Below are 13,257 nucleotides of genomic sequence, written 5' to 3'. Positions count from 1 at the left end.
CTCTCATCACCCCAAAAAGAAAGCCCTGCCCATTAGCAATCACTCCCTAGTTTCTCCTCCCCCAGCAACCATCAATCAACTTTCCATCTCTATGGATTTTTAAAATTAATTTCTTGCTATACAGTATCCATAGCACTTCACATTAGAATGTATCTTTTTGCATGACTGAAAAGAAATAAAATCTGAGGCAGCTTTGAGTTAACATAGAACTATGGAATCAACGTCCAAGTAGCTCCATGACCTTGGACAAGTTGTTTCACTGGATTTAGTTTCTTCATGAGGTGAAGTCAAAAAGGTGTGTAACGGCACCTTCAGGTTAAAAAACAAAAAAGTAAATACAAAAACAAACAAACAAACCACCTTTGCCTATAATTCCAACACTCCACCCTAGCCAGCCTTTCCTGGGCTTCCGTAATAAATGTCTCCACATAAATAAGATTTCACACCAGAGCTGGCTGGCGAGGCCACTGCCCTCTCCGCGCAGGGCCCTAGAGATGTTTTCTCTTTTCCTTTTCTTTTTGGCCGTCTGTTCATCTCTGGGATGGCAGAAGAGACAGAAGCTGCAGAGCTCATGAGGAGAGGCCCGGCGCACGGTGCCTGCAGGAAGCCGCGCCCAGCCGGGGACCCCACCCTCCCGCGGCGCCCCTGGAGAGGGCGCCAGGCAGCGCGCCCCCGGCGTGGGCGGGGCGCGGCGAGCAGGGGCGGGGCCAGCGACTCCCGCGGCCAATGGCGGCGGCGGCGCGTCCCGGGAGTCCGCGGCTCGCCGGGCGCGCAGGGGGCGGGGCTCCGCTTGACAGTGGCGGTCGCCGGGCAGCCGAGCTCGGGCTCAGCGACTCAGCGAGCGCAGCGCAGGGAGCGCGAGCGGCGCAGGCGGCTGTGGCGCCGGGTCCCCGCGGCTCCGAAGCTTGGCGCAGAGAAGTAGCCTCCCGCGGTGGCGACGACAGCGGCGGCGTGCGGGCGATGCTGCGGGTCTCGTCGGGCGCCGGTGTCCTGGCTTCTTTCTAAGGTACCAGCCCCGCTCGCCCCAGCGCCCTGGGGACTCGCAGCGCCGGGGAAGTGGCTCTGTGAAGCGGTTGCTCCGGGGACCGGGTGGGGGGCCGGCGAGCGAGTGGGTGGGGCGGGCTGCGCGGTCTGGGCTGCCTTCCCTCTGAGGAAGAGGGTGGGGGCTGAGGGAGGCGGGGTGGGGGGAGGAGGGCTGTCGCCGGGCAGCAGCTGACGGCATCCCCGGGCTCCATCCTCCTCCTGCCTCCATGTGGTTTGAAAGAGGTTTTGTTCCAGGAGAAAGTTTGATGCCCAGACTGGAAGAGTCCGTGGTCCCTCAGGCTCGCGCCTTTACGGAGAGGCAGCCCCTCGCCGTGTATGCCTGTGCTCGAATGTGGGCAGGTGGGAACTCAGACCTCTTTCTGACCCGAGCAGCAGTTCTGACACAGGACCTTGCTCCAGAAAATCCCTGTGTGGGAATCCTCCTTGGGGAAGGGGCTTTCTGGGGGCAGCATCCAGAGCCCTCACGTTATGGCTTTTGCTTGAAAGTAGCGCAGCAGGTAGTCAGTGACCCGGTATCCTCGCCCTGTAGAATGGGCTCTACCGATACCTTATGCAGTAAAAGCTTCAGAAATTTAGATCTACCTTACCTTTTAATTAAAGATCCCAGAACACCAATGTGTCCAAAGTGCCGATGATTGATTCTGTCAGTATTTTTCTATTTTCTTATTGCCACATGCTTTCGTTTGGCTTTCCCTAAGTGTTGGGAAGAGTGTGTGGAGCACACTAAAGTGGGTAGAAGTCATGGCCCACCTCTTAGGGTGAGAGGTGGGAACAAAGAATACAGAACACTTTATCCACTTGAAGATAGGAGAAAGTTTCAACCTTCAAATCCTAATGAATTAGGTGGGAATTATTTGCTTTATAAAATGTCCTCTAATGCAGAGAAATGATGATTAGAGATTAAGTTGAGTTTTTTACTAGATTGTAGGAATACATCTATTGTAAAGTGGCTCAGGGTAGAGGTAGGAACATGTAGATATCTAATAGTCTTGCAATTAGCAGATCTCAACAAATATATGTTAAGTTCTATGTAATTCTCATCTATCGGTTTCCTTTCTGATCACACATGTGGATTCTCACATTTACTTTTTTCTCTTCTTATCCAGATACATTCACACCATAAGATAAATTCGTCATACCCTCAAAACACATTAGCCACGGACATATTGTTCTAGTCCATATGATTTACCCCCAAGCCAAAAAACATCATATCTGTAAAAGCACTTATATCTAATGAAATTTCCTTAGTGGTGACACAATAGTGTCCATATATTGAACACATTCTATGTGGTAAACACATACTAGGTGTCTTACATATATTTTTACTGACACAAAACATCTCCAAACATGTAAACTTCCCTCACCCTTTCAGAAGAGTTGGCCCCAGAAGACAGGTAAACAAGTGTTTCTCTCACTGGCACTTAAGGAGCAGTCTCTACCCTCTCAGTCTTCCAAGTCTATTTTAGCTCTGCACATGGAAGTATACCCTACTGGTTGGCGGAAACACATCTCCTGCAGTGTTCACACTGGTACGCTCATCCTCCTGTACCAACTGTCAGAGAATTTCTGACACAGGCTAGCCTCCCTGAAAAGAATGACTGAAATGAAGTCTCTGGGGAAAGTGGGATTAGTCCAGGGAATCCCTGAGTTCTTCACTGCTGACCAGAAAGGAAATTAGTGTGCGACCCTAGGAACAGGAAGCAGGCCTTCCTCATAGTGAGAAATGCCGCATATATGGTATAGCATATTGTCAACACTATTAAAATATGTGTTCACCATATAGAAACCCTTTTACATGTTGTCTTGGTGATAGATGTGGCCACACACCTATTCCTGATTTGCTCCTCACTTTTATATTAAGGCAGTTGTTGCTTGGCTGACAGGTATAAAAAACGGATGTCACAGTTGTGACACAGTAAATTTTGAAGCTGTGCCTTAAAAAATTTGTCTATTATAATCTACAGCCATTGCTTTATAATTTCTCTTCCCTAGAGGTGTGTGTGTGTGTGTGTGTGTGTTCTCTTCAGTGGTATGGTTTTCAACTCTCTCTGGTTCCAAAGTGATTTTTAGTACTAAGCTTAAAAAGAAATAAATGCATTTTTGCTCTGTGACCATATGCTGCCTGGAAACATATCCTTATCATTGGCATTTTGCACATGTTACTCTAGTACTAAAAATCTCAAAATCCTGTATGCATGCTTTGGGATTTCGGATGGACTCTCCTTTCTAATTATTTCACTCCATCCTGCATAGCAGTGTTAAGGTCTGAGTTTAGAATATACCCTTAGCATCTCCACTCTAGTATCTCTAAACTGCCAGAAACTGAAATAGTACCAGTTAAAGTTGGGAAAGTAGAATATAAGGTTTGCTCATTGTCACACTCTTATATTAGAATGGAAGATGTGCCAACATTGTAGGAAATGAGTCAATAGACATCTTTAAATGACTAGTGATCTGCAAAACTATACCAAATCATTGAAATCATATAGTTTGTCTAAAGTTGTTCATGTACAAGTACCTCATAACTCAAAACCATCCAGAATCAACAAACTTCCCTACATTCTGTTCTACTTCCAAAAATTCTCACTTACTAGCAATCCATCTTTATTTCTATATTTCATCAAATCTAAAATACCATCAGTTATAAGGCATAGCATTATTTTTATGCTATATAAGAAGAAAGAGAAAATATTGCCAATTTTGTTGTGACATACCACTTTAATGACAGTCTTTCATGGCAGTGCATGAATAGGTCACACTAGTCTCCCATTGCAGGTCACACTAGTCTCCTGTTGCTTTCAAGTTTCCTTTATCTCTTCCATGCGTTTTGGTACTTTTTCCTGCCGATACTTTCGGTGGCATTGTTTGAGATGACCCGTTTGCCTGAATCTCAGTAACAAACTATAACATAGCTTCATTAGCTTGTGTCTTTCTATCTTCAATCTGGTAAAGCATTTGGATTTTGCTTTGCAAAGTAATATGGAAATGCCAAACAAAGACAAATGTTTCCTTTAGTAATATAACATTTATGCCTCACTGCTCTGTTTCACTGTCTTCATGCATACATAGTAACATATCCTTGCAGTGCCAAATCATAGTGTAATCTTTTTGAAAACCATTTAAATGGCAATTAAACAGAATACTCACAGTGCAAACAATGCCTATAACTCAGTAGAAGTGAAAACAAAATGAATAGCTGTGACCAAGTTTGTGCGTGTACAAGAACATGACAGTTGTGCCATGAATACTGCCAAGTTATCAGCAATTTTAATATATAAATGTTAAGATATATCCTATGTCAGTCAGGGATATTAAAATGTGGAAAAAATAACCTTGTCAACAAAATGTGCTAATCTGTGCTCACTTAGTCTCATGAACCTTAAGCTGCCTACCTTCTTTATACATCTATCCACCCATTCATTCATACAATCATTTATTTTGTTGAACTTCAAGCTCTAGGAGGGCAAGGACTTTTTCTGGCTTGTTCTCTACCATATGCCAACTACTTAGGACAGTTTGTGACACATAGTAATTTTTCAATATGTATCTGTAGAAGGAGTGAATGAATATACTCCCATGGAAGACATAAAGACACATCTAGTAGCTCACTACCCTCCTGCTGGTTAGAACACATATTCTTAAAATTATGACATTGACAGGAATACCAAACAAAGAAAAGGGGAACAGGCCAGCACTAAATCCTCGACTAGGTTTACAGAGTCCTATTGAAAATATTTGATGCCATTATAAAACTAGTTCAGGATGGAAGAAATTCCACTGCAGCTTTTATTGATCTTTGGCCACTGAGGGAACGAACATGTAACAACTTACATCTTGGTCCCACTGTATGACCCAAAATCATTAATTACTTGAACTCTTCCAATTTTACATACTTGTCCTACTGTACATTTAACACATACCAGAATTAACAGGGAACTGTTTTTTCCTTCAGTAGGCCCCTCTGAAATAAATTCAGTGCTGGTGACCTTGCCTGGAGGTACCTCTCCAAGAAGATATATATCTACTTAAGTACCTTACCTTATAGTCTGCTATTTTTCAACCTCAGAAAGGGCCATCTTTACATTTGGACATGCTATTTTTTTAAAAAGACAAAAAATAATAAAAAAAAGAAAGAAAGAAATCTTGCTAGGCAATACAGATCTCCATCTGTCAGTGCCTCTGCTTCCTCACTGCTGCCTGCTCAAGTGCACTGCTTCCTCACTGCTGCCTGCTAGAGTGCACTTCTAGACCCAGGACAGGAAGCTAAGCAAAGAAGCCAATGGAAAGAATGGCAAGGTAACTAACTTAGCATTCCCGAGGATCTGTAGTGAATTAGCATTACTCAGATAACCCCATACTCTGACTGCAGCAGCCAGACCTGCAAAGACACACCCAGCTTCCTGTCAATGTGGAACCCATGTACACATATCTAACCCACTGAGGTCATGAGTGGATTTCAGTCTGCTAGCTCAGGACAGGAGAAATGATGTGGGCAGAGCGTCATTACTGCCTGTTCCCATGTACAGGTCAAATAATGTTGTATGGTGGTGGGTATGGTGGAAAGAGCCCAGAGTTGGTTCTTTCATATAGTAGAAAATAATTATTAATTAATGTTTTTGTTATATACCGAAGGAACGTACATATAAGTGTTTTTATTAAGTGTTGTTAACATGAGCCAAACAAGGTAATATAAATGACAAAAAAAAAATTAAATTTGTTTACTGAATACAGAGGATGGGATGAAAGAAAGACAAAATAATATGAGCTGCCAACTCTATAATTATGTGGGATGTTTTAATGATACCCAGGATTTGTTTTAATCAGGTATGGTAGGACATGCAGATGTAGAAATGACTGTCATGAAGGAAGAAATTTATTCTTCTCACAGTCCTCTAGAAGCTAGAGGCACAGCATATCATGCTGCACAGGGAGGCACAGCATGCCACACAGGGGGGCCACACGAGGAAGCACCAGAATCAGGCAGGAGGCAGGGCAGCAAGGGAAAACATGGGCAAGAGCCTTATTGTAGTTTCTGTGGGAAGGAATGAGTGAGGCAGGATAAGCAGGTTTAGGATTGGCTAGTTTGAATAATTTCAGCAGACTCTGAACTATAGGGGCTATCCCTAGTTGTCTGGGACCTGGCCCTGGGGTGACTAGGGAGGGGGAATAGTGACCCAGAGTATGAGAAGCCAATAAAGGAGGTGGTGGGGGCATGGGCTCTGGATTTGTTGGTTTGCATATGAAGGTGTGCTTGTAGGTGAGTCCTTTACTATCTCCAGACATTGGCTAACCCTGGGAGGGGAAGTCCCTCCAGGTCAGCAAGGACTCAAGATGTCAAAACATCAGAACACAGAAAATAAAATTCATGGTTAATGCATGAGGATTTTTTAAAATGGTCAGCTAATGAATTAGTTCTCATGTACACATGGGGTATTCAGCCAAATGTGCAGAAACACCTAGCTCTGGGGCTGACACGTGGTATTCACTCAGTAAACATTAATTAAATCTGAGTAGTGGTGCCAGATGGTCCAACCATGCTAACACTCAGTCCTTGATGGATACTGTAGTCAGGTGTGCAGTGTTTATATTGAGGAAAAGACAAAAATGAGAAACTATGCATAAAGTATCCCCAGATGAAAGATGAACCACCCAGGATAAAAAGGAAGCAAAACATTGAAGTCTTTAAAGCATTAGTGAACCCATAAACAAATACATCTTTAGTTGAAAGGTCTTAAAATCTATAAGATAATTATATGTCTGGGGTAATTCCTTATTTAGTATGGATTTGGAATGTCAATAAAATCAGGAAACATGAAGGTTACATTTAACTTTTTTTTTTTTTTTTTTGAGACAAAGTCTCGCTTTGTTGTCCAGGCTAGAGTGAGTGCCGTGGCGTCAGCCTAGCTCACAGCAACCTCAAACTCCTGGGCTCGAGCGATCCTTCTGCCTCAGCCTCCCGAGTAGCTGGGACTACAGGCATGAGCCACCATGCCCGGCTAATTTTTTTTATATATATATCAGTTGGCCAATTAATTTCTTTCTATTTATAGTAGAGACAGGGTCTCGCTCTTGCTCAGGCTGGTTTTGAACTCCTGACCTTGAGCAATCCGCCCGCCTCGGCCTCCAAGAGCTAGGATTACAGGCGTGAGCCACCGCGCCCGGCCATACATTTAACTTTTAAGAGGCATGTTTCTCGGAGTAAAATTGGAGTTGCAAAGTGAATTGTGTGCTTCAGATTTTGTGCTCAGTAGTGGGCTTCTAAATGTGAGTTACTCAAAACACCATGACACATACTTTTCTTCCAGACTATGTGTCAATATTAATCAGATGATAAAATGATATATTTACACACATATAGTAACAGTTACTTTTTTTAGAGTTATATGAAGGCAATTAACAGAATACGCGGTAGGGACATGTTTAAAATGTGCCTGTATTAACTCTATTGGGGGGTGACAGTGAGAGGGATGGATGTGGGGTTAGACTCAGGACATTATTTATAATGATGAATGGCAGGAGTGCATGAAAGTGGGTGTGTTAGGGTTCACTGCTAAGTAAATTAAATGACTTGTTGCTATGGTCAGCCTCATGACTGTTCTTTATGTAGTTGGTTAATGATTATAGAGCCTTTAAAGTCTAATGACTTTTCCTTAGAATCTTGGCCATGCACCTGAAGAAACAATAATGAAAACATAAACAGGGGGTCAATCTAATAATCTAAGAAGGGTAATTCCTTCACAGTGAAAACTCTGAGATTCCCCTCTGATTACAACTGCTTTCACCTTGTGTTTTTACACACATCTCCTTTGCATTGTGTAGGAGCTAATCTGTGATGATGGAAATTATATATGAACATCTTCTGGCAGGAGCACAGCTGCTACTCCATTGTATTTCCAAAATGACATTGTAACTGTTTATTTAAAGTGGCAGTATTTGCCAAAATTTGCCAATGAAAGGATTTCTGCCTGGCTTATGTTGCAAAACTGAGTTTGATGTTGGTTAGGACAGTCTTTGACTTTATCCACACCAGTGAAGCATGTCCCTTAACCTAAGAGACATTTTTTAGTCCAGGCTTCCATGGCCTTCTAACAATTCCATACACAAATAAGGCCCATGTAAGAATGGAGTATTCAGTCAAATGAGATAATATGCAGAGATATTCACAAGTTCTTGCCTTCCTGGAGCCTTTTCTTATATAGATACTTATAAGTGTAATCTTATAGTGGTCATGAGTGTGTGTTGGGGGGAGGGGGAGGTCAAAGACAGCCTTCCTGGAGCTGTTCTAAGTATTTGCATTCTATTAATATTTTAGCTTTAACCTTTATGAATTTGAATTGTGCTCATTTGGAGATGGGGTGGGAAGAGCCGTACCCTGCTTATCTTTTTAGCCTGAAAACCTAGCAAAGTGCCTGCAAATGGTGAGAGCTTAATAAATGTTGGTTGAGTTAAAAAAAATATTGGTTGGCTGGTTGACACAGGAATTCCCACCCTTTTTTGGTGTGAGAGTTTCTATTTATTGTGAATAAAAGTCCTCATAGAATACTTTATAATCTGATAGTTAAATCATCTATAAAGAAGAATCAAGAACATCAAAACTGCTTTTTTTAATACAAATTGAAGTCATGAAGGTAAACTTGCCTTAACAGATGAAAATATCTATTCCAAGTAACCATCACTAAAATTCTGTGATGTTCGATTGAAAACTTGACAGATTAAAGATCATAGTATAGAAATTCCATATTTTGATTATTTAGTGACCTTAATTTAAAACATACAAATGAGTAATAAGGCCTTGAAGAAAGGATCAATTACTCAGTGAAGCTTGCTAGAATAATAGAATAACAGTTTGCAGAAGAGGAAACAGAAAAAGAATAACATAGTTTGGTCATAACCAAGTAGTACAATAAATTTCAAATAGGCCGTAGTGTTAAATGTTGGAGGGGGACAAGAAAGAATGAAAGAAAAAAAGCAATGTATATATCCAAAGTATGAAGGCAATTAAGATTCTTCTGAATATTCATGGCATCTTACAAAAGAAAAATGCATTGGAATAAAGAAAAATGAGAAGTAATGAAATATAATAAGATAATTCTAAATGGCAAAGTGACAAAATGAGAAAGAACCTTGGTGATGAAAACTTATCTAAGATATGTAAGGAACTGATGTGAATATAGGATATGTGGCATGAGTACTCAGGCTCTAGTCCATGGTGATTGAGGGAGATGAGCATACATTTGGGACATGGAAATACAAATGTTAGATCACCACACAATAGGTCCAGATCACAAAACATACATATTAATACTAATTGCTGCCCCTTACAGGTGTAGCTTGTGCTTTGACAATAATCAAAAGTGATCTGAAAAGTTGGAATTCTGTGTCCACTGATTTTTTTTCATTTGTCAAACTAGTTAAACAAAAATAACCTCTTTGAACCACCACTGAAGAAGGTAAATTGTAGGGACTTTATTCAGATACCACTTGAGGCACAATTAACTATCAGGATTTTCTTCTTTTACTTTGATGTCTTTCCAGACAGTAGAAACAAATCCAACAAAAGACTTTAGTTTGGACACTCACCAATGCTAATGGCACATTAGATAGTGTTTCCACTTTAGTCATATCTCTTAAAAAGACACTTATCCAAAACAGTATTGAAGGTTTTGAAATTTGAGCTCAATCCCAAGACATTTTCACTTCAGCGTTGTTTTTCCTGCATGGGAGCTGGAGGTGAAAACTCTGTGAGTACCACGTGGAAATGGAAAATGACTTTCCTGACCATCAAAATTATCTTAATAAGGGCTGTAAGTCCATAGAGACATGGCTACCTTTTATTGGGTATGTTATTGGAATGAAAAGATCTTTGACTCTGACTGAGCTGGACTTGCTACCCCTCATCCACAGGAGAGAATCAGTGATTGTTGAAGGCTGTATGGATGGTATCCCTTTGAGGGCTTAACTTCTCTCCTTATATCATTTAATCCCCCACAATATCCCCCTTTGCGCTAGAGCCTGTTTATTGTCCCTATTTCACAGATTAGGAAACTGAAGAACAGAGAGATTAAATATTTTTCCCAAACTCACCCTGATAGCCAGTGAAGAAGCTGGGAGAAGAACCCAGAGTATCCTCAGAAGTTTGCATTAAAGCGCCACATTATATGCTCATGGTGTGTGCTCTGCATCTTTCCGCCTTAGTTGCCTTGTCTGTAAAATGGGGTGGTTCATTTCTACTAGGAAGGTTTGTTATGAGTTTGCAAGATAATCTGTATAAAGTATCTAGCACACTATGGTACAGTTGTTTTTGCTGCTTTTGTTGCTTTTGGAAATGGCTGTAACATAACAATCTGGTGAAAGTTACAAGTATTTTTCCTCTCTTAGATTTAGCCCAAACATATCCATTGCGCAGCCATCCTACCCTAGCTGTTCACCATCACACATCTGCAGGAGCTTCCTTACTGGCCTCTGTAAGTTCAGTCTAGAACCATGTCTTCTCCACCAGAACCTGTCTTTTCTTCCTTATTTGGAGGGACTAGATGAGTGGGAAGCAGAAGTGGAAAAGGAAGCACTTAAAAAGGGAGGAGGCAGAGCACAGAGCAGCTTTATTCTCTGCAGGAGGTTGCACCCACTCAGCAGAACAGTGGAATTAAATCCACCAAAAGTAGAACATGCGGAGAGTTTCCACTCAATACTTTGGTGCCAAGATTGGGGAACTGTCATTATTTGCTATCTTTTGAGTCCTGGGTATGTTATCTTCTCCAGTAAGAAGAAAACCATAGGTAACCTCTAGTTTACTGTTGAGACACTGACTACATAGAAAAAGTGTATTTAATTATAGGCTCTGCAAGATGTTAAATAGTTAGAAGATCTTATACATTCTTGCAAATATACTGTAGCCAGTGAAGCCTACATTGTATTCTCCTTACCTTTCCTTAAAGAGATCCTGGGGCAGCCACTGGCTTTTAGAAAACAATTATCAAATTACGTTTTTTATTCTCAGAGTTCTAACACTATGGGTATGTGACACCTAATCAACACATTTTTAAATACATTTAAAAATACATTAAATACATTTTTAATGTACATACATTTTTCAAATATATTTTACTTTGCAAGAGATATGTGTTCAATGTCAAAAATTCAAAGATCGGGCCGGCGCAGTGGCTCACACCTGTAATCCTAGCACTCTGGGAGGCCGAGGCGGGCGGATTGCTCGAGCTCAGGAGTTCAAAACCAGCCTGAGCAAGAGCGAGACCCCTCCTCTACTATAAATAGAAAGGAATTAATTGGCCAACTAATATATATAGAAAAAATCAGCCTGGCATGGTGGTGTATGCCTGTAGTCCCAGCCATTCGGGAGGCTGAGGCAGGAAGATCTCTTAAGCCCAGGAGACTAAGGTTGCTGTGAGCTAGGCTGACGCCATGGCACTCACTCTAGCCTGGGCAACAAAGCAAGGCTCTATCTCAAAAAAAAAAAAAAAAAAAAAAAAAAAAAATTCAAAGATTTAGGTAAGCAAATAAAAGAAAATAAAAACCATCCACAATCCTACCTCCTAAATATAATCATTATTTGCATTTTTGAATATTTCTTCCCAGATTTCTTTTTTTCACATATAGATATATTGTTTACAAAAACATGGAATCATCTAATATACTGTTTCATAAGCTGCATTTTTTGTATAGGACAATTTATACCAAATATATTTCCATGATAGTAAATGATTACTTAGATTTTTAGACAGACAGAAGTCATCAGACCTTGGTTCTTATGTTTTAAGACACTGGAAAAGCCTCTACTCAGCCCCAAGGCTCAGGATTTTATCCATCTCTACATATGACATACTCCTTGCCCCATGGAGTTTTCAAGTCACCAAAGCTTGGTTTCACCTGCTTAGTGAGAGCTTTACGTCTGGACTCCTGCCTCTGCCCAATATTCCTGTCATCATGCACATCTCACTATTTTCATAACCTACAAGAGGTCTCAGTTATCCTGGTGGTTTTGACATAGAAGTGCAAATGAGTTTTTTCTGCCTTGCATCTTCTGGTAGATGAATGTCAGGAGACACACAACCCTGCCAACTGGCCTCTTAAAACCAAGCCCATCTGCCCATAAAAACTGTCATTCAGAATGCTGACACCCTCCACATCTTATCATTTTCATTTCTACAGCTGGCTCTCAATTATCACTTCTCCCAGGAGCCAAGATGCCAAAGATAATTGAAACCCACAGATAATAACCAAACTTCATGATAGTTTAAATCTCACCATCAATATTTCACTGGAGCCACTCACAGATGAACTGATTTGAGTTTCTTCCTCCTCCTCTGCTCCTTTTATTTCCTCCTGATCGGCCCCTGATTCAGAGCCTAATGAGCAATGAAGTAGCCAAAATTGGGTTGCCAGAGAAACAAGCAGACCAGCCTCTGAAACCTCCATGTCAGTTTCTGAAACCTCCGTGACTGCACTGAGAGTGAGGAATACACAGTAAGGTGTTTGATACCAATACAAGCAGACACTATTCCTTCTTTGCTATTTATCCAACTATATTGCCCAAGAACACGTATCTTGCTTTTTTCCTATCAAGTTTCTCCAAAAGCCCATGAAAGCTCTTCAAACATATTTCAACTAATTAAGGTTCTTTTCATTTCTACACTACCCTGACCTCTCTTTCTTCAATCTGCCTCCATCCTACCCCCAACATTCTGCAAAAACAAAAAGTACATACACACGTATAATGTGTGTATGTAATATATACATATATACAGTACACACATGTACACATTTTTATATCAAAGTCATCATTCTCTAGCAATATATATATATATGGCTAGAGATAGAGTCTTGCTCTGTTGCCCAGACTCGAGTACAGTGGCATCATCATAGCTCACTACTAGCCTCCAGTATTTTTATTCTCTTGCCTTCCCTTCTGTGGAGCACTGAGCCTTGAACTAATGCACCAGCCACCACCTGTGCCCAGGCTGGGCCAGCCCCCTTTCCTCCCTGGCCAGCCTGGGGCAGCTGCTTCACTCCTTTAACCCTCCACCCTTCCCTTTCTCTCCGATCTTGAAGTCTTGGTTGCCACACTGACTCTTCTTTCAGCATTTCCATTTCTCTCCCCCCCCTCTTCACTTGTGTATGATGCCTTTTCCTATTCCCCTGATATTTTTGTCCTCTCAGTGATAACATAGGATGTATCTGAAAGAACAAACTTTAAAA

General features: G+C 41.3%; 1 protein-coding gene across 1 annotated transcript in view; it reads left to right on the top strand.

The window, feature by feature from the left end:
* The first annotated feature begins 915 nt into the window (after positions 1–915).
* The window catches only part of FRY (FRY microtubule binding protein), a 407,943-nt gene continuing 395,601 nt past the window's right edge, over positions 916–13,257 (top strand). The window contains exon 1 of the mRNA XM_076009508.1: positions 916–1,006. The gene's annotated coding sequence lies outside the window, so the exon portion shown is untranslated. The remainder of the gene's footprint in view (positions 1,007–13,257) is intronic.

This window comes from Microcebus murinus, chromosome 13, assembly GCF_040939455.1.
Source record: "Microcebus murinus isolate Inina chromosome 13, M.murinus_Inina_mat1.0, whole genome shotgun sequence".
NCBI lineage: Eukaryota > Metazoa > Chordata > Mammalia > Primates > Cheirogaleidae > Microcebus > Microcebus murinus.
This window is presented reverse-complemented; position numbering and strand designations above follow the sequence as displayed.